The sequence below is a fragment of the Triturus cristatus genome, chromosome 1_1 (assembly GCF_964204655.1).
Source record: "Triturus cristatus chromosome 1_1, aTriCri1.1, whole genome shotgun sequence".
Lineage (NCBI taxonomy): Eukaryota > Metazoa > Chordata > Amphibia > Caudata > Salamandridae > Triturus > Triturus cristatus.
In genome coordinates, this window is record NC_140579.1 from 39,981,657 (window position 1) to 40,005,435 (window position 23,779).

At 45.4% G+C, this 23,779-nt stretch overlaps 1 protein-coding gene across 4 annotated transcripts in view; it reads left to right on the forward strand.

The window, feature by feature from the left end:
• The first annotated feature begins 9,916 nt into the window (after positions 1-9,916).
• Positions 9,917-23,779, forward strand: part of LOC146869296 (nuclear factor 7, brain-like) — a 153,118-nt gene continuing 139,255 nt past the window's right edge. For 2 of the 4 annotated variants that reach the window (XM_085647028.1, XM_085647045.1), the window contains exon 1: positions 11,053-11,201. The gene's annotated coding sequence lies outside the window, so the exon portion shown is untranslated. Of the gene's footprint in view, positions 10,108-11,052; positions 11,202-23,779 lie in introns of those variants that run through there. The other 2 variants (XM_085647039.1, XM_085647042.1) reach the window with 2 other exon arrangements.

Consider the following 23,779-nt stretch of genomic DNA (forward strand, 5'->3'; position numbering starts at 1 on the left):
AACGCATGAGTGTTCAGATACAAAGGCCAGTGGCCAGTCCAAAATATGATATGTGGTCCAGCTCACTGCTGTGCTAAGTAACTTGTCAAGCAGATCACTGCTAGGCAACCTGCCCCTAGATAGGGGCATCTAATGGCCACTCCAGGCAACTCTGAAGAGTAAAATGGGAGGGCTCTGGTTTGGGGTGAAGGTAGATTATTCTTCCTGAGGGCTGGTCTCGGGATTGATAGGGTTGGGCTGGTCTGTGATAGGGCTGCATTCGGAATTGGGATGGTCAGTTTGGGCTGTGGGAAGGCTGGGCTCAGTATTGGAAAGTATGGCTTGGTATGTAGCAGGGCTGGGTTCAGAATTGGGAGGGCTGGGCCAAAGCATAAAGAGCATTTTGTACTCTTTAAGGGTAGTGAAGGGTTGAAAGAGAGGGGTACAGCTTTAGACCTTTCGTTCTTCTGCTTCGAAGACCTGGGGGTAAGGAAGTAGCCATTTGGGTTTTGGGAGGGGGTGGGTCGGTATCAAGGAGGATTGCTCTCTTCCTCTAACTCCATTGTGGGGAAGGGACTGGTGTAGTAGGTGGGTGTAGGATTTTTAAGGGTGGAAATGGAAGGGTAGGGTGTTGTGACTGTAGTGTGTTGGTGTATGACCTTGGGAGTTGAGGTGGCAGGGTTTAGGGGTGTGGGTGAGAGTAGTGATTGGGTGTTCTATGGGTATGTTGTGTTTTTGCTTCTTACTTTTGTGTTGGAGTGTGCTGCATGTGGAAGTTGCGGTGGATGCGTGCTGAGATGTGCGTGTGCATTGGGCAGGTTTTGTGAGACAGATGGTGGATGGAGAAGGTGCAGGAGGTATGGTAGACTGTTGGAAGATTTGGGAGGCTGCTGTGAGTGTGGAAGCCAGAGCCTAAATAGAGCTCTGTAGGCCTGACTTGTCAGTGTGAATGTCCTCCAAGTAGGCAACAGCATGGGTCAGCTTGTTGACATGCTCCTGGAGGTTCAGCACTGCAGTTTGACCCACAACTATCTGCCTCAGGATATCTGTGGCCTCCACACTCAGGGCAGCAGGGGAGACAGGGTAAGGGGATGAAGTGCCTGGATGGAGGAAGACTCTCCACTGCATAGGGGATGGGGCCTAGATAGCAGTTTGGAGAACAACAGGGAGGATGTAAATGGAAGGGGTGGCAGACATGAATCTAGTGGATAGTGTTCCAGGTTGGTCTGCCACCACCAGGGAGAGGCGACTGGAGCATAACGAAGAAGAAGATGTTGAAGTGTTGTCTTCTTGCTCCTCCAGGGCATTCCCATCATCCTCTGGGCCACTGGCCAACTCTATTTCAGTGTGGTGTAGGGAACCACTGTGGCTAGCTGCTGCCCTAACGGTCTCAGCCTGTCTCCTTCGTTGCCTTCGGTTTATACTGTAAATGGAGTAGAAAGAGTTTCATTACAATTGCCTAAAACCACTATGCAAGCACATTGTGACATTACACATTCCCACTGATAACTACTTGTACAAGGATAAGTACATAGACTCAACCATTGGCATGAGGACATTTATTAATGCCACATGACATGAGCAATTTCAATCATTAGGCTGTCTGAACCACTTCCAGCTCCAAATGCAGGTGTGAGCATGTCCATTGTTCACCCTTATGTGTGCAGCAAGAAATAACATCACTCTCAACCTAGGCCCTTGTGCCATAACATTGTTACCTACAGTTATCTACTGAAATGCCCACATGAATACATCAATACCTATCCCCATAGGGCCCTACAACAAGCAAAAGGTCAGGTGTCTCAAGCCTACAACACGTATTACTGCAGGGCAACTTTTAGGGATAAGTATCATTAAAAGTGAAAGTCACAAGTGACATGGAAGTGCCCATTCCACTCTGCTAATATTCCCAAGTTACAGTTACACTTCTGTCCACTGCCAGATGATGCTGTTAACTGATGCACATGCATTGTATAGCTAAGTGTTACATGCAGTACAGAAGAGTTGTATGGAGAAAAATAGCCATCGAGGGGTGTGAAACATTGTACATGAATCTGTCTAGATACATCCTCAGTCAAGATAGGTTCATGTGAGCAAACATTTTCCACATTCTAATTGTCTTTTTTTTTTTTTTTTTTTTTTTTACAATTTTATTGAGATCAGGACAGGAGACCGGGACAACATATAATAATTGATGTTACAGACAATTATACAAATAGATCGAATCGAACAGACAAATCAAAGAAGGACATATATATACAGATCAGCAATTGTATCAGCTTTGTCCAAATCAGCTCAGTGAACAAAAAAAAAAAAAAAAAAACCCTTATGTGTACATCAATCTTTACTTACAGTTGAGGCGCCCCAAATTCTATTAGTTCTTTGAAGAAATTTGTGACCTCTGATCTTAGCTAGAGAAGTTTCCATAATGTGGATTTCTTTGACAAAAAGCCACCACTCCATCACATGTGGAGGGTTACATGAGATCCAAGTCCTAGCAATAATGAGTCTGGCACAACCAATCAAAATATTAATAAGATCAGTTTGTGAGGCTAAAGATGAATGATTCAGCACCGGGATGCCGAGCAATACATTAGCCAAACTTATTGTAATTGGTTGTGTCAAAATCTGCGTGATACCCTGGCTAACTTTAGACCAAAATTCAGTGAGTCGGGGACACGTGAACATCATGTGTTCAAGACTGGCAGCCAACAGGTCGCATTTGGGGCACCTTGTCCGTTCACTACTAGAACTATTACTAGACCATTTTGAGATTTTTTCCGGGGTATAATATAGCTGAAATATCGTTTTATATTGTTGTAAACGTAAGCTGGAAGACTGGACCGAGCGATTAAAACTACTTAGCGAAGATGATATCTGATTAGCTGAGATATTCAGACCCAAACGGGAACTCCATTTGTCCGCAATATTCCCACAATCGTCCAGTTTAAGCGATGTAAAAACTTTATAGCCTAAACTAATGAGTGATCTAACCTTAGCAGGATAGAAGCAATACCATATATCTGAATCTTCAATTTTAAGTAGCTTTATTTTACGTATTAAGTAATCATGTATCTGAATGTATTTAAAATGTGCAGCTGAAGGTAGTTTGAAAATTATTCTTAGTGTCTCAAAGGCCAATAGTCCGTCATTACCGTAGAGATCTCCAAGTGTTTCAATTCCGGCATCTTTCCACTTGTAAAATATACCATCATGAAATATGTCCGGAAGACCGGGGTTAGCCCATAAAGGCAGTTGAGGATGGAACAAAGACGTATTGCATTTGGCTAAAATAAGTTGCCAAATTTTAACAGTGTCTCTAATCGTCAATGCCAGGAAAACACTGAAAGTAGCTGAGGCATTGTAATGAGCCCATCCATGAAGATGTCAGGTTGTCCTCCACAAGGGCAGAGTACACATAGTACATTCCATGTATCTGTGACACACTTACCTATGTAATACTGCCTGCTGACACATACATGTCACACCACCTATGTAATACTGCCTGCTGACACATACATGTCACACCAACATGCCAGCGTATCACTCCCTGATGCATGTCACCATCCATAGACTGACAGTTCACTGATGCACATGCCCATCTGAACATACTGAATACCTCCTCATTTGCATGCTAATAAGCATTGGCTGAACCAACTGGAACTTCACAAACATGTGTGTCATTGCATCAACATTTTAACCTCTCAGATGTTATCCATCAATGTTATTGGGTCTGTGTGACTCATCCACCCAATCTTAAAATACCACTACTTTGACTTACCCCAACTCTTTCTGCCCATCACTCGTTCTTATAGTCATGTACACATTTGATGCATACAGATGGTAAATCGTATATACCCTTTATCATATATGCTACAGGGGTACTTGTGACAGTACAACACAAAATGGTACGCATGGATGCATCTAGGCTACGGCCTGGCAGACTTTTTAAACTGTTGGTTGTAAGGCAGCTGTATCTGGCATCTTAGTACAATCAGTTGTGTCTTGAGGAAGCTCTACGGACATGGGATTGCTCAGGGGAATGGGTTCTCCAGTGGTCAGGATCTGGAAGCAAGCAGGGAGACACAGCTCATAGCTCGACACAGAACCTACCATCATTAAACTTGGCTAGCCTCCCCTCCCCCTCCAAATAGCGGAGGGGCCCACAGTTCCCCATTTGTTGGCTATGCCTATGAAAGATATTATGGGGCACCCTTTCTAGGCTCCCCATTTGTAATCTCCATGATTGGCTCTCAACTACATTATGCCACCAAAATCTATTAGTTTAGTGCAGCTACATTGGCACCGAGCTTTTGGTCAGGCACAAATTGACTGCATCAACCAAAGCCATTTAATGACTCCTAGGTAGTCGGTAGATCTCCTGCGTATTCACCCCAAGGATAGATGAAGGAATTGTACAGTTGGTACAGGATTTCCATAAGGGAGCTGGCCGCCAGCCGTGCCCCGGCAGATGCTTGCCATATGCTAGTAACTAGCAGTTGATAGTGGTACGGTTAATAAGTTCCAGGAACACCGTTTTACAGGATTACCATCGGACTGGGGAAATTGTTCTGCATGCTGGGTGAGAAGATAGCACCCCTTCGGGGTATGCTTCTACTATTACTGTTTGACACACTGGTATACCGCTAGCAAACGCTGGCTTATGGGCTACATACACTAGATCCACCAGGCAGCCTGGTGGGTTGCGTTACTTTGTCATGCCAAAATAGCTGCTGTTACTGCAAGAGTGTTGGTAAATATGGGTTTGGAGCACCAATGCTGACTATCACCAGAACACATTTGCAGTCATATTTAGAAGGTGCAGGTAAATTTTCTCATATGTTACTCCGTGTCCTCAAATCCACAGCATTGACTAACCTTTCCGGCAATCTGGTAAACAAGGGGAAAAATCATAAAAAGGCTACAATGTATTAAGAATACTTGGCTTGTCCATTATTCAGGAAAATTCAAATTGGGAAGGAGCAGGTAAACGTCCACTGCTGGTGCAGTACACGGTTATAAGGGCGAACCCCCAAAGTTGGAGAATAAGCAAGTACGGGGGTAAAACAAGGGCCCAGTCTTCAGAGCTGAGGTGCGTTGGAGCACCAGGTGTGAATTTGTGCAGTACAACTTCTGAGCAAACTAAGTACAATATTGCCTTGCAACATGGGCCAACTTGTGTGCAGTGTTAGTTCTGAATGAACTAGGTGCAATCTTGCGTAGAACCTATGAAATTATGTGCAATGTTGTGGGATACTACTCTGGTGGGAGACACCAGCATGGCGGCTCAACATCGGTCATAAGACTCCCCCTTTCCACGCCGATGACCCTCTCTAGGGAGTCCATATTTCTCTTGGTGCAGCACACGGTCATCAGTGAACCCCAAGGGTGGATTCCCCAAGCGAGGAGGGGTAACCAAGGGCTTAGCCAACCCCCATAGGGAACTGCACCTAAAGGTATACAGCGAACACGGGAGTATACCACGCAGAGGCCTGGCCAAGAGAAGAGCAGGGGTTTCATTTGATTATAATAACTTTGGACGGCGCTGTACTCCCATACAACGGAGGTCAGCCGGTAGAGAAAAAGGTATTGTGCGGCCACAATTAATAACTGTTAACAATTACACCGATGGGCTTGGAGGCGAAATCCACCATGATTGCCAGCCAAGCCTTATACCAGGTACTGGGCGGTAAAGGGTAAACACGTGATGCGGCAACACCTGAGAAGAAGGCCCCTAGTGGAGCACAGGGCACCATAGGGGTTTCTGCCTGAAAAGTGGTTAAAGTAGTGATCAGTTGCTGCAACCCCGGGGAGGCCATTGAACGTGCCCATGGGGGTAAATAAAGCTGTGGCTAAAACAGGGAATAGCAGTTCCCAAGTTAAGCGGAGGCCAGCGAACTTGCCTACGGAAGGGTGAATAAGCTATGCGCAAGGACACCAAGCAGGAGGGCTCGGTTCAACTCTAATCCAAAATCATATATAATCTGAAGGACTCGGTGAATTAGGCAAGGTCTCTTTAGTGCTACATCGCAAGTTTTCCCTGATAGGGCCGGGAAACACCTGCAGAGGTAGATGGGAATTGCCTAGCCAGAAGGACTGGTATCCATGTCAAAGGTAAAGGGGAATTGTCCGGATCTAGAGAGGCCATTGAAATTGCTCGCAGAAGAGTAAATAGTGCCATGCGCAAAATTCACTTAACATAAGGGTCTCTGGATTTATCAGACTCAGCTCTTGCATGCCATGACCGTGGGATGTTTTGATGTGTATGGGGGTCCATTTGTCTAGATTGGGCATGGACCGGTTTCTGTTGGACCTGGGTGATGCCCTTGAAACTTAAGAGTGTAAGTAAGAATGCCTGTCTTGGTGGGGGGGCCTGGGTATGACGGGTGCCACACCCAGAGCTGTGGCGGAGTTACAGGGCAATCCAGAGGCTGAATGGTACATAGGGGTACCCTCTTCAGGACCAGAAGAAGGGTGCAAATGCCAAATAGCCCTAGGAAGTACTTACGGCAGGACCCTGGAGGAACGACGGTGCCCCGTTAGTCCTTCAGGCAGTTGTAAACCTGAGCAACTGGGGGCTTGACTGGATACACTCCGCCCCCTCAAGGGGAGTGAGTAAATGGGTGGACTGGTGCAATTTGGCTCATCAGGTGGGCAGGCAGCAGAGGGGCTGCCTGCGCTTGGATCGCCCATAGGTTGACCCACCATGTTGGCATATTTCTAATGCAAAATAAACCTGCAGCAATGTTTTCCCCAACAACCAATGTGTCTGTTGTGTTCTTTATTCTGGTATTGCTGTGTTTGCGGGTTGGGTGTGTTGCTGATATTGGCACTATGGAATCAGCCCATACCAGGAACAGCAGTTCTTTATAAACGTGAACCGTGGTATTAGATGGGGGGCTGGGGTCTGTATGCTGCCTTAATGGGGCTCAACAATACAAACGTGCACAGTACAGAGGGCTAGGAGGGGAGTAAGGGAAGTGGCTATAAGGTGTAGTAGCATGCAGGGAGGCAGTGGCCATGGCATGGAGTGACGTCAGCAGAATAGATGGTTGCTATGGAGTAGCGTGGGCATTAGTGATGGCAAGGAAGTGACGTCAGCTGAGTTGCTAATGTTATGGGTTTTGTGTGATGAGGAATATTGATGACAGGGGATTGGCATCCGCATGAGAGGCTGTTGGCCTAGTGCTTGTGGCTGAGTTGGGGTGGGTGGGGGCAGAAGTACGATTTGAAAAGGAGAGACTGTTGACAAAGGATTTATTGTGGAGTTGGTAAGTGGTGATGGTGGTAGGGAAGTGACTTCAGCAGGAGAGACGGTTGGCCTAATGTTTTGTAGGAGATGCAGGGGTGAGGTGGGCAATAGTAGCAGAAGTGGGTGATAAGTTGGCATGACAGCCGGAGTTAGTGCTTTGTTAGCAAGAGTTTGGATTTGGAAGGGGTTTATTGAAGCAGTTGCTTTGCATTGGAGGCCTGTCATGAGCTACACGGCTGAACGAGTTGCATCAGCCTAAAAGCAGCACTATAATGTGCCTATTAGTGTCAACGTTTCCATGTTACAGAACAGTAGATGCGGCAGCACCCAGGATAATTTCCTGCATGTCTAAATACTTTTAAGGTTCCAAAGGCGAGACCGTTTGCATTGCAAATGCTTGTTTAACATGGCCTTTCTGTCTTTATTTACTTTAATCATCAGTCAGAGGTGACTAGAGCCACTTTAGAACACATTTTAAAGTGTCTTCTTGTTACACATTCTGTTTAAAGTATGTATTGATAAGGAGAACAAAATACCTAGCTTAGGTGGTTTTTCTAATAGTTGCAAAGTCCTGAACATAAAAATTCCAGTCATGCCAGTATAAAATCGGCCAAGTGGCAGCGCTATGCATAGGACTCTGTCTATTTGACTTAGGCATAGAAATAGGGTCGGCTCATCTATAACACAAGATAAACCTGCAGCCTTATAATGCAACATGGATGTGGTTTCACTGCCTGTGGGTTGGGTACTTACTCAGAAGTCCCAGAACACCGAGGGGTTACTGGTGTCAGACTATAACAAAGAGATCCTCTTATCACTGTGTGCTTTTTCTTATGGTGAGCCCAAATCTGAATGCAACCACTGAAGGTTTCCTTTAAAGCCTCACCACTATCGGCAGACGGCTGCACTGGGGAGGCAGGGCGGTGGCCGACTCCCACACTGAAGGGGTTAAAACCACTAATTGGCCTACTGATGGCATCTCTGGAAATTACATCACGCAACATCTGACTGATGACAATAACATCATATGCTGTGGCACCTGGGTCACTGGAGAGTGGCATGTGGTATTTGGCCCCCTAGGCATCATGAGAAATAAATGCAGTAGCTTAGATGCGTGATCACTGTGCACTGTGGCCAGTTTTGCCCTCTCTCCCTCACCTCTTCAGCCTCAGACGCAGCTGTACAGTGCACTGGTGTCAGCAGGAGCTCCAGCAGCAGCATCAGGCTAGTGGTTCAGAGCAAAAACATGACTTTGAGAGACTTGTTTGTGATTCTCTTCCTGCTCGGGGACCTGCTTTTATTTCTTTTAGCTGCAATTATCCGCAGCTTCTCAAACACAATAGGCTGACTCCAGGGAATATGTGGGCTGTATTGTTGCTAGAAAGGGTAGTAGCTGATTATGCCAAATTATGTTCCCTGCTTTCTCTACTAAAGTTAAGACTGATGATCTTTTATTTGCTTGCTAAAAGTGGCGGAGGGGAGTAAAACAATTCAAGGTTATACTTTCAGTTTAGTCATACCCTAAAGGACCACAGACTCCAAATTTCAATTTAGTGGGTTTATTATAAGGCCAAAAATAATTGAATATAAACACACCTCAGTATCAGAGTATATAGATACATGAAAATCAATACAGAAACGAGTCTGCGAATATAATTCATTCGGCATGAAAGGCATAAAGTGATGAACTCCAAAATCAGAATACAGCACAGAATAGAAACTGAGTCCAATTCTCTTTTCATCTGGGAGGAAAACAAAAACAAAAATCTCATTCCCTACACTGCTCTAAATGAGGGTCCTACCAATCTCTCTTTTGTCATATCCCAAAGGTGTCAGCACGTGTTGACTTCCTAAGAAGTACTCACGTCAAATGGGTCTGATAGCTTAAAGCTATGGAGCTGGCTCTAATATGCTCCTTCTAATATGCTCCTTCTCCTCCGAAAATAAGCAGAAGACTCCAGAATCTTTCCCTGCGCATTATACAAAAAGACAATGTTGAACCCACAATACGTCACATGGTGAACTTTTTCAATTGCAGCATTTTCAGTAGCTTTCACAAGAGCTTTAATTAATTTTTTCTTGGTCTTTCAGTGGCCTTGGGTTTCAGATAGGCCAGGCACGAAAGGAGTCCTTCCTTCTCGCCTTCCAGACTACTTCAAAGACATTCCGGGTATCTCCTTAAATATAAGAATAACGAGGCCGAAATCCTGCACCTGCAGTAGGATGAGAACACACTGTCTTCGAGCACAAAAAGGATTCATTTAATTATTTCATGAGCAACCAAGGAGAAACAAACCTCAAAACAACTTACAGTTCAGGCTTACAATTCAGGCAACTTAAACTAAACACAGGATACACTGCACACGTATAATTTCATCCTGCACTTTACACATACGGGAATTATAAGAGTCTCTAATACATGTAAAATCCTACTTGAATGTGCACATTACAATGTAGTGCTACTATAACGTGAATACATGCATCTTAATATTTATGAAGCACTGCAAACGACAAAATACATGAGAGTGCATTTCAACCATGAGTATAGTGCACCCATACAATTTAGAGTGCTGTAAGCACTCTATCATAGCCTATCTCCTAAATCATACGGCTGACAAGCATGCAGTTCCTCCCAGGTGGACCTGAATTTCCCCCGCCGCCCCCCACCCCCAACTCCCCCGCCCCTCAAGAGTGCTCGAGGACTTCCTGTCAGTACAGCACACTGTTACAGCTCTTAAAATGCCTGCAGATGTAATCACCGACCCATAGCAGCAGCAGCAATTCCACACCAGCGACTATTGCCCCTCCGCCACATGCCGTGAGAAGAGCCTAAGACCCGGGCCCTGGTAGGCAAGACAGCAGGAGCAGATAGCCAGGTAGGAGAGGCAACATCCGCACATGAATGGATGTATCTACGCATGTATGCATCAAAAGTAGCAGGTTTCAATCCCAGCAGGGCCAACTCAGCCTTCTATCCCTTTGCAGACATCAAATTGAATAACATATGCTAGCTAATAGTAACATCCGGTACTTACAGTGCTTAGAAATGGCAGAAGTGTGGTCGTAGTGCTATATAAAGTTAGGGTATTTTTTTAAAGCAGCTTCTCGTCTAGAAAAACTACGATAGGATAACTGCCTGAACTATATGCATGTCATCAGTCATTTGGTACACGCCAATATACTTTTCCCCATGGGTGGAGAGCGGAGTTCTGTGTTAGGTCCTTTCTCTTTTTGCTTATTTGCTCATGTTTAGAGAGTCGTGACTCGTGCTGAGCCTGCCTTCCATAAGTGGAGTTAGACTGAGGAGGCCCTCTTAACTCCTGTGTTAGTAGGAGCTCATAGTGGACCCTATATGAGGTTTCTGTTCTTCTTTTTGTCTTACTCTCTTTTAACCTCGGCCAACTGTGATATGAGTGTATTGATGTCTTAAATCTTGACTGCGAATCGCACTTCTCGTTCTTTTATGAACTTGGTTATACGAAGAAATGTGGAGTCTCAAAGCACATTAATGCATATATATTTTTAATTGTTTTTAATCTAATAATCTTATGTAGAATTGTTTTTAAACTCTCAAGAGATCATGGATATGATTTATATTTTATGTTCTTTTTTGGTCTATTTTTTTCTTCCGCATATTACATGTCGTACAATAGCTTTGAATACACACACATCTGCAACTGCTGATTTGAATCTTTGACTCATAGTCGAACTGAGAAATGTTTCCTGCACACACAAGGTTAAAAACAGGAAGTAACATACTGTGCACCAGTGAACAGGTCCTTCACCCAGAGTAGAAAGACACCTGCTTTACCAAACAAGCACATGCTCTGTAAAGTCAGCAGGAAAGCAGCAGCACTGGGGAAGATACATGGTGGGAGGGAGCTCGCATAGACTCTCCTTTCCATAAACCTATGTATCAGTGGACTGAGGGCAGTATTAGGATAATACTGGGGGAGCACCTCTTGATGAAGTAAGTGACCAGCAGTAGGAGTGTGTGACGCATTATGTGTGCTGTGAGTACTGTCGCACTCGGATGCCCTTACAGGCTCAGGATGGAGTATTGGGAGGCAGTGTCCTGTATGCATGAGATGTGAAGGGGGTTTGAGTTCTCTGTTCTCTTTTGGACCAACGATAAACTAAGAGAGAAAGTGATGCTGGGCCCTGCATGTGGCACACACCACGAATCAGTTCCAGGACACATATACCACCAGTACTGTTATGTGTCTTTGAGTGAGTACTATATTAACATATTAGGGAAGATTAATACTGATAGGAAGGCAACTGTTTCTGTCCCTGTGGTGGATAAACATAGACATGGTACACAGAGGTTTAGTGGCCTATGTGGGTTGGGGGCGGGGGCGAGGGGGATGACTGGGGCACTGTCTTGTGAGCCACAGATGAGGTTACCTAACCTTCTGCTGTGTGCATGTAACAGCACCCTGCAGTGCTGCTCGTGCTGTACCTGTTGTGTGTGTGAGGAAAGTTTTCAGTGCTGCTGTCTGTGCTGTACCTGTTGTGTGTATGAGGGAAGCTTGCAGTGCTGCTGCCTGTGTTATATCTGTTGTTGGTGTGAGGAAAACTTGCAGTGCTCCTGCCAGTGATGTATCTGTTGCTGGTATGAGGTGAGGGAAGCTTGCAGTGCTGTTGCCTGGGCTGTCCATGTTCTGGATGTAGGGGAAGCGTGCAGTGCTGTTGACAGTGCAGTATCTGTTGGTGTGAGGGAAGATTGTAGTGCTGCTCCCTGGGTTGTCCCTGTTCTGGATGTGAGGGAAGCTTGCAGTGCTGCTGTACGTGCTCTACCTGTTGTGGGCGTGAGTGAAGCTTGCAGTGCTGCTGCCTGGGCTATTGTCCTGTTCTGGATGTGAGGGAAGCTTGCAGAGCTGTACCTGTTGCGGATGCGAGGGAGGCTCATAGTGTTTCTGCCCCTACTGTACCTGTTGTCGGTGTGCAGGAAGCTTGCAGTGCTCTGCCCGTGCTGTACATGCTATAGATGTGAGAGAAGCTTGTACGTGTTGCTAATGGGTGTGATGAAACTGGTCTCTTTTGCTGTTTGTGCTGTGCCTGTTCTGTGTGTGAGGGAAAGATGCAGTGCTGAAGGCCCTGATGTACCTGGCAAGGGCCTGTGTGCGGCTGTGTGTGTGTTTGGCTTGTGCTGGGCCTGTTCAGTGTGATTGAACTTGCACTTCACTGAGATATATTTTTGTTCTATTTATTTTGTAAAAAATGTCAGGTAAAAGCCTAGCTCGTATTCTATAAACAAAATATGAAACACTAAAAATATTTTTAAAATGTGCACAATCTAAAGCATCAGGATGATATAATTGTAATACATTCGAAGATGTCCTAAAGCGTCTTCAGGACCATGGTTGCCACCAGGGTGACGTCATTCCCGTGACAGTCTCTGAGAGGAGACAAGCCGCCTGCATACATGTTTGTGTGCCCCAAAAAATAGCGATGACAGCTCTGATGGTTCATGCACTTCATGGATAAATCTGTGATTGTATCTATGCACAGTTTAGACTCATCGTCAAAAAGGTATTACAGAGGGTTAATGTTCCTGCCGATCGCAGGTTTGCAGAATGCTGAGTGGGTTACTGCTGCTGTCACAGGGAGTCTGTTATTACTTATAGTTCCTAAGTTATAATCCTTTTGATACAACACGATGAGTTATGAACCAACATCAACGAGCTGCATGCAAACTGCAAGGCATGGGTTCAGAACCCAATCATTGTTTTTAATTTTGCTTTGTTATTCTAAGGTTGCTGGGAAGTGTTCTTTTGTATAATTCATTTTCATCAGTATAGACAACTCCGACCCCTATGTCACGTGTTATATTCTGAGTAAGTTTATGGGACAGATTTAGAAACATAAACATGATCGCCGGAAGCAGGAGATGCCGTTTTACTGTGCCTTCTGGTGTGCCATTTTTATTGTGTATCGTTGAATTTCACTTATTTTAATTGGGAGGACACACTTGAATATTTATATTGCGCAGTTCCTTGGAACGAGAGCGACATCCTCAGAAGAGCTCCTTGTCGCTGCCAGACAGGCCAGGAGTCCTGGAGTGCAGCCATAGAGCGCAGTCGAGAAGAAGTACAGGATCTACCATAGAGTGCGATTCGGCGCCAGAGGTCAACGTTCTACCTTACGGACCTGTGACGCTTTAAATGTCGCAGCGAAGCGGGCACGCAGAGGGCCCGTGCAGCGGCCATGCCGCTGGCTCGCCAAAGGGAAAGCCCATCTCGCCCGTCCACGCCTGATCGGGTCCAGGGGCCATGGACCCTGCCCAATCTCAGCGGATACAGTACACCACGAATCAACTGGTGACACTTAGACATAACTCGAAACCATGCGATGATAAGGGAGGGCTATTTGATTGCATCTCTGAAGGGTAACAGGTATGCAAACATTGTAAATTTGAGATAAACACACGTGGGTATATTAACGCAGTCGGTCATAGACCGTGTTGTGTCCTGCTGGACACAGTCTAGTGTTTCTGCCAGCCACTCCCCCGAGGGCTGGCCCACACACACACCCCCTCACCCATCCAACAAGGACGTCACCAGTCAGGTGACCCCGCTAAAAAAAGGGGCCAGAGTGCACGTGCTCGTGGCTAGTCACCAATACAGTATTCCGGCGTCCGTGTGGTCCTTCCAACAACATGTGGGCCTAGGGCCCAGAACATAACACTGGCGACGAGCGGGATTTCCCCGCGTGTGCAGCCTCCGTTTACACGGTGTGTTGTAAGGGTAATAATGTGTACTGCCCGTGTCAAGGGCACCCCCTGCAGAAGCTGAGCAGATCGCCGGGAGACTGTAGTATGCTCTCTTCACCTTCGGAGCATATAATGAAGTCACAGGAACTGTTTATTCAGTAAAAGTAGAATTTATTTTCAGAGGAAAGAACCCACGACATATCCCAACAAGATCCAGTCTTCATCTGCCTTTCCACAGAGATTCTAGATCCCCAGTAACATTCTACCTACTGCTTACCTAGATACATTCCATAAAGAAACACAACACATTTACTAATACAATATAATCTACTTACTACACACCCTCCCCTTTATACATAAACAGAAATTTAAATAATTCACAAACATTACAGATGATACATAAAAGAAATAAAAACAACAAAAATAAAATAACTCAAATCATGACATAATCACGAAAGCGAAAAGGTGCAGAACGTAATCTTGAACCACCAATATTTCTTCCACTACCCTCACCTTCTCCCCTTTCAGATATTACGCGAGGAGAAACTGGACATGGAACAATCTCTCTAGAATCACCCTGACACAAATCAGAACGAGAATGAAGGGAGGGACCTGAACGTGTACCAATATTGTCACAAACACCAAACCAATCCTGATTTGAAATATCTGTGACAACAGGAGTATTCTTACTTTCCAAAATGATAGCTGCTTGTTTATCAGTGATTTTTATAAGTGCATTCTTATTCCACCAACCTCTATCTTGCAGCATAGCAGACCCCCGAGAAACAGCAACCACTTGAACAGGAGATGAAAACTTTGAGTGACCTTTAGAAACTTTAATGGGTTTCCGAATCAAAACCCAATCACCAACAAACAAAGGTTTCTCAACAACATGAAACCTTTTGTCATAGTTTCGTTTGTAACTACTTTGTTTTTTCATCACACAATCTCTAATTTTACTCAAATCAAGAGGAACTTGAGATTGTTTTTCAAGCAACCATGAAGGATTAAGTTTGGAAGTTGGTATTCTGCCCCTTAATAATGTGAAAGGTGAAACACCAGTGGTAGTGTGTGGAGTAGTATTGTAATTCCAAATTCTCTGAAATAAGAAAGAAGGAATATTTAACCCATTGCTGACTGCAGTTTGTACTGCATCTTTCAACACTCTGTTGGCACGCTCAACCAACCCATTTGTAGAGGGACTATATAAAGGAGCAAGAGTGTGTTTGACATCTAACTTTTTTAGAAACAATTCAAAATCATGACTAATAAAATGAGATCCATTGTCAGTTACAATATCATCAGGTGTACCTTCAGTGTAAAACAAATGTTGCAAAAATAAAATAGCAGTGTCAGAATCTGCATTTTTGACAATAGAAAAATAAATCCACTTAGAAAAGTAATCAACGGCTACAATAAGATATTTCTTTTCTGAATTGAAAACCGAAAACGGACCAGAATAATCCAAGCCAATTTTCTTCCATGCTGCAGAGGGCCATTCAACAGGACATAACGGAGAATTAGATGACTTCCAATGTTTGTCAGAGCACAAACACTGAGCACACTGATTCACATGAGTTTTTACTTGATTGTCAATGCCAGGCCACCAATATGACATTTTAATTTTGTTAACTGTAGCCGTAGAACCAGGATGTCCCTCATGAGCAAGCAAAATAATTTTATCCCTGATACCTCTAGGAGGAACAAATTTATCTTGTCGCATTAAAATATCATTACAACAAGATAACTCTGAGGCAACCTGTGCAAAATTCTTCTCCTCTAATGATAAACTCCGATCCAGTGGCCAACCCTTAACAAGAAACTTTTTGACATTTTGCAAACAATCATCTTGTTGGAAGCATTGCACCCAGTCATCATGCGTGATCTTGTGAGTTTGTATGACATCCTCTACCGAGAACACACACTCAAACTCATCATCCGCATGAAAAGTTTCTTGAGTATGAGGAAGCGGAATACGCGAAAGGCAATCCGCACGAACATTTTTGCCACCAGGAAGATATTTAATGTCAAAGTTAAACTCTTGGAGTCTAGCTAACAACCTGACTAGACGAGAAGATGCCTTATTGGAAGAACTATCCGCAAGCATATACATCAAAGGTTTATGATCAGTGTAGAGCTGAAATCGAGTCCCCCAAATATATGTGCGAAATTTTTCTACAGACCAAGAACACGCTAAAGCTTCTCGCTCTATGGTACTATAATTGATCTCAGCACTAGTTAGAGTACGAGAAGCAAAGGCTATTGTACACTCTTGACCATTGATTATCTGACTCAACACAGCCCCTAAACCTTTCGCACTGGCATCAACCGTAATTATGCTTTGAACACCATAAGTAAATGGCTTAATTGCAGGAGCACAGACTATTAATTGCTTAACTGACTTAAATGCCTCCTCAACCTCCACAGACCACTCAAACTTAGCATGTTTTTTTAACAAGTTGCGAAGAGGTTGTACCACCAGAGCATACCCCTGAACAAAGCGAGCATAGTACTCACTCAACCCAAGGAATGCTCTTAGTGAGTCCTTATCTAGTGGGGCTGGTGCATTTTTGATAGCATCCAGTAAAGAATTCTTTGGTTTAATACCTTCCTTAGATAAATTGTGACCTAAATAGTCTACATCTTGTGTCAAGAATTTACATTTGTCGATATTCACTGTCATACCATTATCTTGTAATTTACATAAAACTTCTTCAAGACGAGTGTAATGCTGTTCCAACGTTTCAGAATGTACCAAGATATCATCCTGAAATGCTTGAATGCCATCACAATTATCAAACATTTTATCCATTAACCTCTGGAATATACTGGCAGCAGACGCTAAATCAAAAGGAAGTCGCTTGTACATAAAAACACCAAATGGTGTAACAAACGTAGTCAAAGGTTGAGACTTAACAGAAAGTGGAATTTGATGATACGCCGAGCGTAAGTCGATGGTGGAAAAGAACTTGCTGCGACCTAATTTGGCAAGCATATCATGAATCTTGGGTAACGGGTGGGCATCTACAACAATATTGCGATTCAGCATCCTCAAATCCGCACATAGACGAATATCGCCAGAGGGTTTACGAGCTACCACTGCAGCAGAAACCCACTCTGATGATTCTACGGGACAAATGATATTTTGTGCACACAATTGATCTAAATGTTTTTTTAGATCATCCCTTACAGAGAGTGGAACGGGACGAACTTTCTGAACAACAGGGAAAACTTTCTCTTTAAGTTTGATGGTATGTTCAAAATTCTTAACCAACCCAATTTCATTGCTGAACACCAATTTATATTTGTTAAACAATTTGTCCAGAACAGGGTCATGTGAATTATCACCATTGACTAATAGAACTGGAAAGTCACCCAGAACCACAGGTTCCGGATGACCCGGTTTCAAGAAAATACCCAAACTGGCCTGGTCACGCCAACCCAAAATGTCTCTGCCATCCAAAGCCACGTAAATTTTAGTATTGATCACCCTACCTTTAAAATTAATAGTGTCATTGAAATACCCTCTCATTACTATGTCATACTCCCCGAAGGCTTTAGGATTAACATCAGTAGGTAACAGTTCTATGTTTGTCCATAGCCTGTAAAATGTTTTTTCATCTAAAATCGTAATGGGCGAACCTGAATCAGCCATTACTTCCATTTCAACCTGACCAATTAACACAGCACAATTAGGCCCTTTAATCTTATTCCCTTCAAGAGAATTAATATGAATTGATAATGAAGACACATTTAACGCATCACATATTTCGTCCTCATTGTAAATATAGTTCACCTTACTTTTGTCTTTTGGCAACCTACACATAGTAAAGAAATGACCAATTCTTTTACAATTATTGCACCTTTTTCCTTGAGCCGGACATTTTGGATTGTTACCAACATGAAACTTGGAACCACACCTGTAACAAAAAATGTTATTTTTACGTTCAAATACTTTTGTGTTCTTTAAACGATTTGCAACCACATTGACTTCTATTTGGTTACTCTGATCCATATCAACATTCATGACCTTAGGGTTACAAGAAGCGTTAGAAGTCTCTGCTAAAATCTTGGATGATGTGACAGAACATTCAATACTCTTAGCAATAGTAACCACTTCATCTAAAGTAGGATTTTTGCAAGTTAATATGCGTTCCTGTATTTTTTTGTTGTAACAATTAAAAACAAGTTGGTCTCGAAGCGCTGTCTCTAAATAGGACCCAAATTCACACTTTGTAGCCAACACCCTCAAAGTAGCTAAATAATCTTCAATGGATTCTTCCGCAGACTGTGTTTGTTTAAAAAAAACATGTCTTTCAATCATTATTGAGGGCTCATCTTTATATTGTTTACCCAAACGAGCTAAAGCTTCTGAGTAAACATTCCAAGAATCGTCAGCTGAAGGATTCGTGACAGTAGGAAGACTATCAAACACTTGTTGACCAGCATCTCCAAGATGATTAAATAATATGGCTTTTTTCCTAGATGGAGAATATTCAAGTGCATCAATGGCTTCCAAATAGTTAGTAAAAACTCTTAACCACTTTGGCCAAGGAATGGGTGGCTTACCCACAATCTTTAAAAAACACGGCGGAGCCACAATACTTTCATTAGATCTTGCCATAGTGCAGAATTCAAAACACAGAAAGAAGAAAACAAAACTTGAAGACAAAAACACACCTGAGAGTTAATCCGTTTTGTGGCCAATGCTGATAGTGGTGACGAGAAAAATAATTAATTAAAAAAAAAAAACGAGAAAAAACGATGTTTTGATGAAATACACGAACCGAATAACGTGGCCGTAATGATTTGCAAGGCAAGCGATCCCAACCTTACAAAATGGCCGCCGAAACGTGATGATGCAATCGCGCATAGACGTCACTTCTTTGTTGCCGCTTCCGATTGAGCTGTCAGCAGTTGAAATACGAGCGCGGACCACCAAGAGAATCAACGCGCTGTTTGAATGATGCTGAGGCGTAACGGGTAAGACATCCAGCAAAACCAATCCAAATAGATATTGTCGATGTACTCACAGCCTCGCATGCGAATTTTAAGCAGGATATCAGCGTCGGTGGGTTTTTCCTTTCCAGCTGTGACCAACTGCCACTTTTCCAAAGTTCAAAACAGATCAAAATCTTACGAAGTTACACAGATCCCATCCAGTGCGTCGCCAAAATATGTAGTATGCTCTCTTCACCTTCGGAGCATATAATGAAGTCACAGGAACTGTTTATTCAGTAAAAGTAGAATTTATTTTCAGAGGAAAGAACCCACGACATATCCCAACAAGATCCAGTCTTCATCTGCCTTTCCACAGAGATTCTAGATCCCCAGTAACATTCTACCTACTGCTTACCTAGATACATTCCATAAAGAAACACAACACATTTACTAATACAATATAATCTACTTACTACAGAGACCCGCGGGGCATGTGCAGAGCTCCGGGGTGAAGAAGATAAGCGGGAGCCCACCCCGCATGTAAGCTGCCTCCAAACCTGCCGGGCGTGAGGTGTGCCCGTGAGTTAAAGGCAGTGCAGCGAGAGAAAACACCCCTGCCTCACCAGCGTCACTGCAGAGGGCGACGATACCGCACCTACACGCTGGCTCTCCATTGCCGGCAGGAAAGGACAATGCACCAGTCACTGCGGTGCAAGAGGTATGACTTTCTTCCCTCTGCCTACTGAGGTGCCTGTCATTTTTCGCTGCCTGGCGCCATCTGCCGCGGAGTGCAAGGAGGAAGCGAGTGTGGTCCAAGCAAGAGCGTTTCCCCAGTGAGGAGCACGATCAGCGTAGATGTTCGCTGCCCGTCGTGTCTGCCGATCCCATGCGGAGGAGAAGAGAGACACTAATTTCCCTGCCGCGTGTGGTCATGTTGTCTGGACACATGCAGTCAATGTAAGGCCTGGTGTGCCCAGCCTCAAAAACAAAAATAAACTTACCGGCACGGCTGAGCAGCGACCACCAATCGACAGCATTCCCTTCTGCCTGCCCCAACGATGCCCCTGTGGGCAGAATGAAGTGCAGCAACAGCGAAGTCATCGAGGTTCCATGGAAAGGGAAAACGGCCGCCGGCCGCAATAACATGCCCTGCAGCGCCACCTAGTGACCATTCCGCGTTACCGCACCCGCTAAGGAGGGAAAAGATAGAACACAGTACTTGACCAGGACGCACTGCTGGGTCACACAGATGCTGCAAAGGGAGACGCAGCCCATGGTCATTTTGCGAGGTGAAAGAAAAAAAAAAAGTGAAATAAAGTGCTGCAGAGGAGAACCTGCACAGGGGAAGACAAAGTGGAATGAGAGGATGCCAGCCCCACCAATACGGCTTCCATACATAATACCACCTCACTTGAGGCAGAGGCTATGAGCAACAGAGAGCATAGGTGCTGAGAGCCTCACAAGCCCCTGGTGACCGACTAGTGCCACTGCTGCACTGGAACAGTGGTTTTACAACAAAAGCACATCTCGTTTTGCAAAGCAGACTGCACTAGAGGCTGAAGCAGCAACAGCAAAGTACTAGTCAAAGGGGAAACACACCCTCACTGGGCCTTCCTAACGGTTGTAGAGGGGAAGAGACTGAGTCGTTACAGAGAGAGCCTAGATGCAAGGGATAGAGACAATGCATCCCTTAATGAATGGCACAGCACCAAGCAAGTGTGCAGCAACACAGGAACAGCTGCTACAGTTCTATGAGAAGAAAAGACAGCCAAGGAAGCTATCCCAGCAGTGAAGAGGAAACTGACCGGACTAGGAAACAATAAAGCTAATGAAGACACAGCGCGCAGAAGAAACCCCCCAGGCTGGTGGAGAGAAGAAGAGACCCCCAGGCCAGTGGACAGAGTAAGAGTCCCCCAGGCCGGTGGAGAGAAGAAGAGTCCCCCAGGCCAGTGGAGAGAAGAAGAGTCCCCCAGGCCGGTGGAGAGAAGAAGAGACCCCGAGGCCGGTGGAGAGAGTGAGAGACCCCCAGGCTGGTGGAGAGAGAAGAAGAGACCTCCCAGGCCGGTGGAGAGAAGAAGAGACCCCCAGGCCGGTGGAGAGAAGAAGAGACCCCCAGGCCGGTGGAGAGAGAAGAGACCCCAGGCCGGTGGAGAGAGAAGAGACCCCAGGCCAGTGGAGAGAAGGAGAGACCCCCCAGGCCGGTGGAGAGAGAAGAGACCCCAGGCCGGTGGAGAGAAGAAGAGACCCCCAGGCCGGTGGAGAGAAGAAGAGACCCCCAGGCCGGTGGAGAGAGAAGAGACCCCAGGCCGGTGGAGAGAGAAGAGACCCCAGGCCGGTGGAGAGAGAAGAGACCCCAGGCCGGTGGAGAGAAGGAGAGACCCCCCAGGCCGGTGGAGAGAGAAGAGACCCCAGGCCGGTGGAGAGAGAAGAGGCCCCAAGCCGGTGAAGAGAGAAGAGTCCCCCAGGCCGGTAGAGAGAGAGAGACCCCGACCAGGAGGGAGAGAGACACCCTGATGCCACTACCAATGTCTTCAGTCAGAGAATTACTTACCCTGGAAAGCTGAAAGTGTAGTGAACCGAGAGAAGAAGCCACGCAACAGTGACAAGCTCTAATGAGAAATGCGAGCTTTGTGGCAAGTGATCACTACAGCGAAGAAAAGCAAGTATACAGCGCCACTGCTGCCAGAGCAGAGGCAAGGAAAAGAGGAGACGGAAGGGCGATTACCCGCCATCTACAAAGCACCAAGGAAATCCCCAGAAGGGAGAGGGGCCTTGTGTGGCCCGAAAGCAGGAGGAAGAGAGATTGTAATCACCCCACCTGCCCCTACGTCGCCCAGCAGTGGGCCACAGATTATTCAGAGAGTGCCCCCAATACTGCCTTACGACTGTGGTGTGCAACAGTCCGTTGCAGGCAGGAGGAGAGTCCAGCACTCCGAGTGGCGCGTCACCACTACTGACGCAAGAAAAGGGAGGTACTTACCTCCCACAGCAACCCTAAATTACAGCCGTAATATACGGATCCCTCAAAGCACGCCTACTTTCACTACCGTCCCTGAAATTGGCGGACGCACCTTTGAAGACGCCCCGTCCTCTCTGACAGGACTGGACCAGTGAGAGTTTGGTGGCGGGAGCAAATGCAAAGCTCAGAGAACAAGACGGAGTGAGTAGGAGATCCGTACCAGTTTGCCTGGCCTTCTCGCCACATCTTCAGAAAAGCTACGGAGTGGAGAAATATAGGACGGTAACGGTCCTATTACAAGAAAGCAGACGACAACTGGCGCGCAGTGGAAGTCAACAAAGGGACGCCGTTCACCAGAGTGCACCTTCTAACACACGCTAGCCAATGGGGTGTGGGGACGTCATTTTTCTCAGTGACCGTCAGCCACCTGTCGCCGGCTGCGTAAAGAAAAGGGCATCCCTGTTCTACTTACACAAATGCCTAATCAGAAGAGCTGCACCAAGTGTCCGACGAGTATCATGACTGCAAAAAATTCACCAGTCATCCCTACTCACTGCCAGTCATCACTAAATGTTTTGCGAGTCGTCTCATGGCATCCACTCCATCATCTGTCATGTGCATCACTACCATCCTTGCGGCTGCGTAAAGAAAAGGGCATCCCTGTTCTACTTACACAAATGCCTAATCAGAAGAGCTGCACCAAGTGTCCGACGAGTATCATGACTGCAAAAAATTCACCAGTCATCCCTACTCACTGCCAGTCATCACTAAATGTTTTGCGAGTCGTCTCATGGCATCCACTCCATCATCTGTCATGTGCATCACTACCATCCTTGCGGCTGCGTAAAGAAAAGGGCATCCCTGTTCTACTTACACAAATGCCTAATCAGAAGAGCTGCACCAAGTGTCCGACGAGTATCATGACTGCAAAAAATTCACCAGTCATCCCTACTCACTGCCAGTCATCACTAAATGTTTTGCGAGTCGTCTCATGGCATCCACTCCATCATCTGTCATGTGCATCACTACCATCCTTGCGGCTGCGTAAAGAAAAGGGCATCCCTGTTCTACTTACACAAATGCCTAATCAGAAGAGCTGCACCAAGTGTTCGACGAGTATCATGACTGCAAAAATTCACCAGTCATCCCTACTCACTGCCAGTCATCACTAAATGTTTTGCGAGTCGTCTCATGGCATTCACTCCATCATCGGTCATGTGCATCACTACCATCCTTGGAGCATCAAGTGCAATAACTGGAGTCCTACACCACTTGCCAGAACAAGCGATGATCTGAAAATACAGTGACCATCTGTTTAACCGGCGCATGTCCTGATCCTGGTAGCGAGAGCATGTTTCTGACCAAGACACATCCACCCCTGAAGTTTGCACGAGTGGCGACACGGTGGCTCCACAGTCAGGGCCCATATGCAGTCCCGGGGCAACTCATCCAAGGGGCCTCCCAGAGCGTGAGAGATGGACTTTACTGTGCCCCACCAATGGATTCCAGGAAGTAGCCAGGCCATCCAACCGAGAATTTCAACAGGTCACAGAATGCCAAGACTGTCTTCAATGGATCAAGCGACACAATTGTCCGGTGTGTTACAATGGACTCATCTATACGCTCCTGATGCACCCATGTTTGAACAAAAGGACACGAATTGCATCACAGCAAGAGTACGCTGGACCGATGAACATCACGTAGGTGGACCATCCCTCAACTGAAGCGAAGCTGAGAGGTCCGGATATCATCATCACCGTGTTCGTCCCCAGATATACCTGGTTAAAGTATGGACATGTGCCAAGACGTCCGGGTGCTCCCAGCTGCACCTGTCCACCGCTGTCTTGCGAGCTACATCTCTGAACTGTGAGACTTCTTTTATTTTAGTTGTTTTCTCATTCCTTCCCATAGGTTGAACTTTTGTTTGTTATTT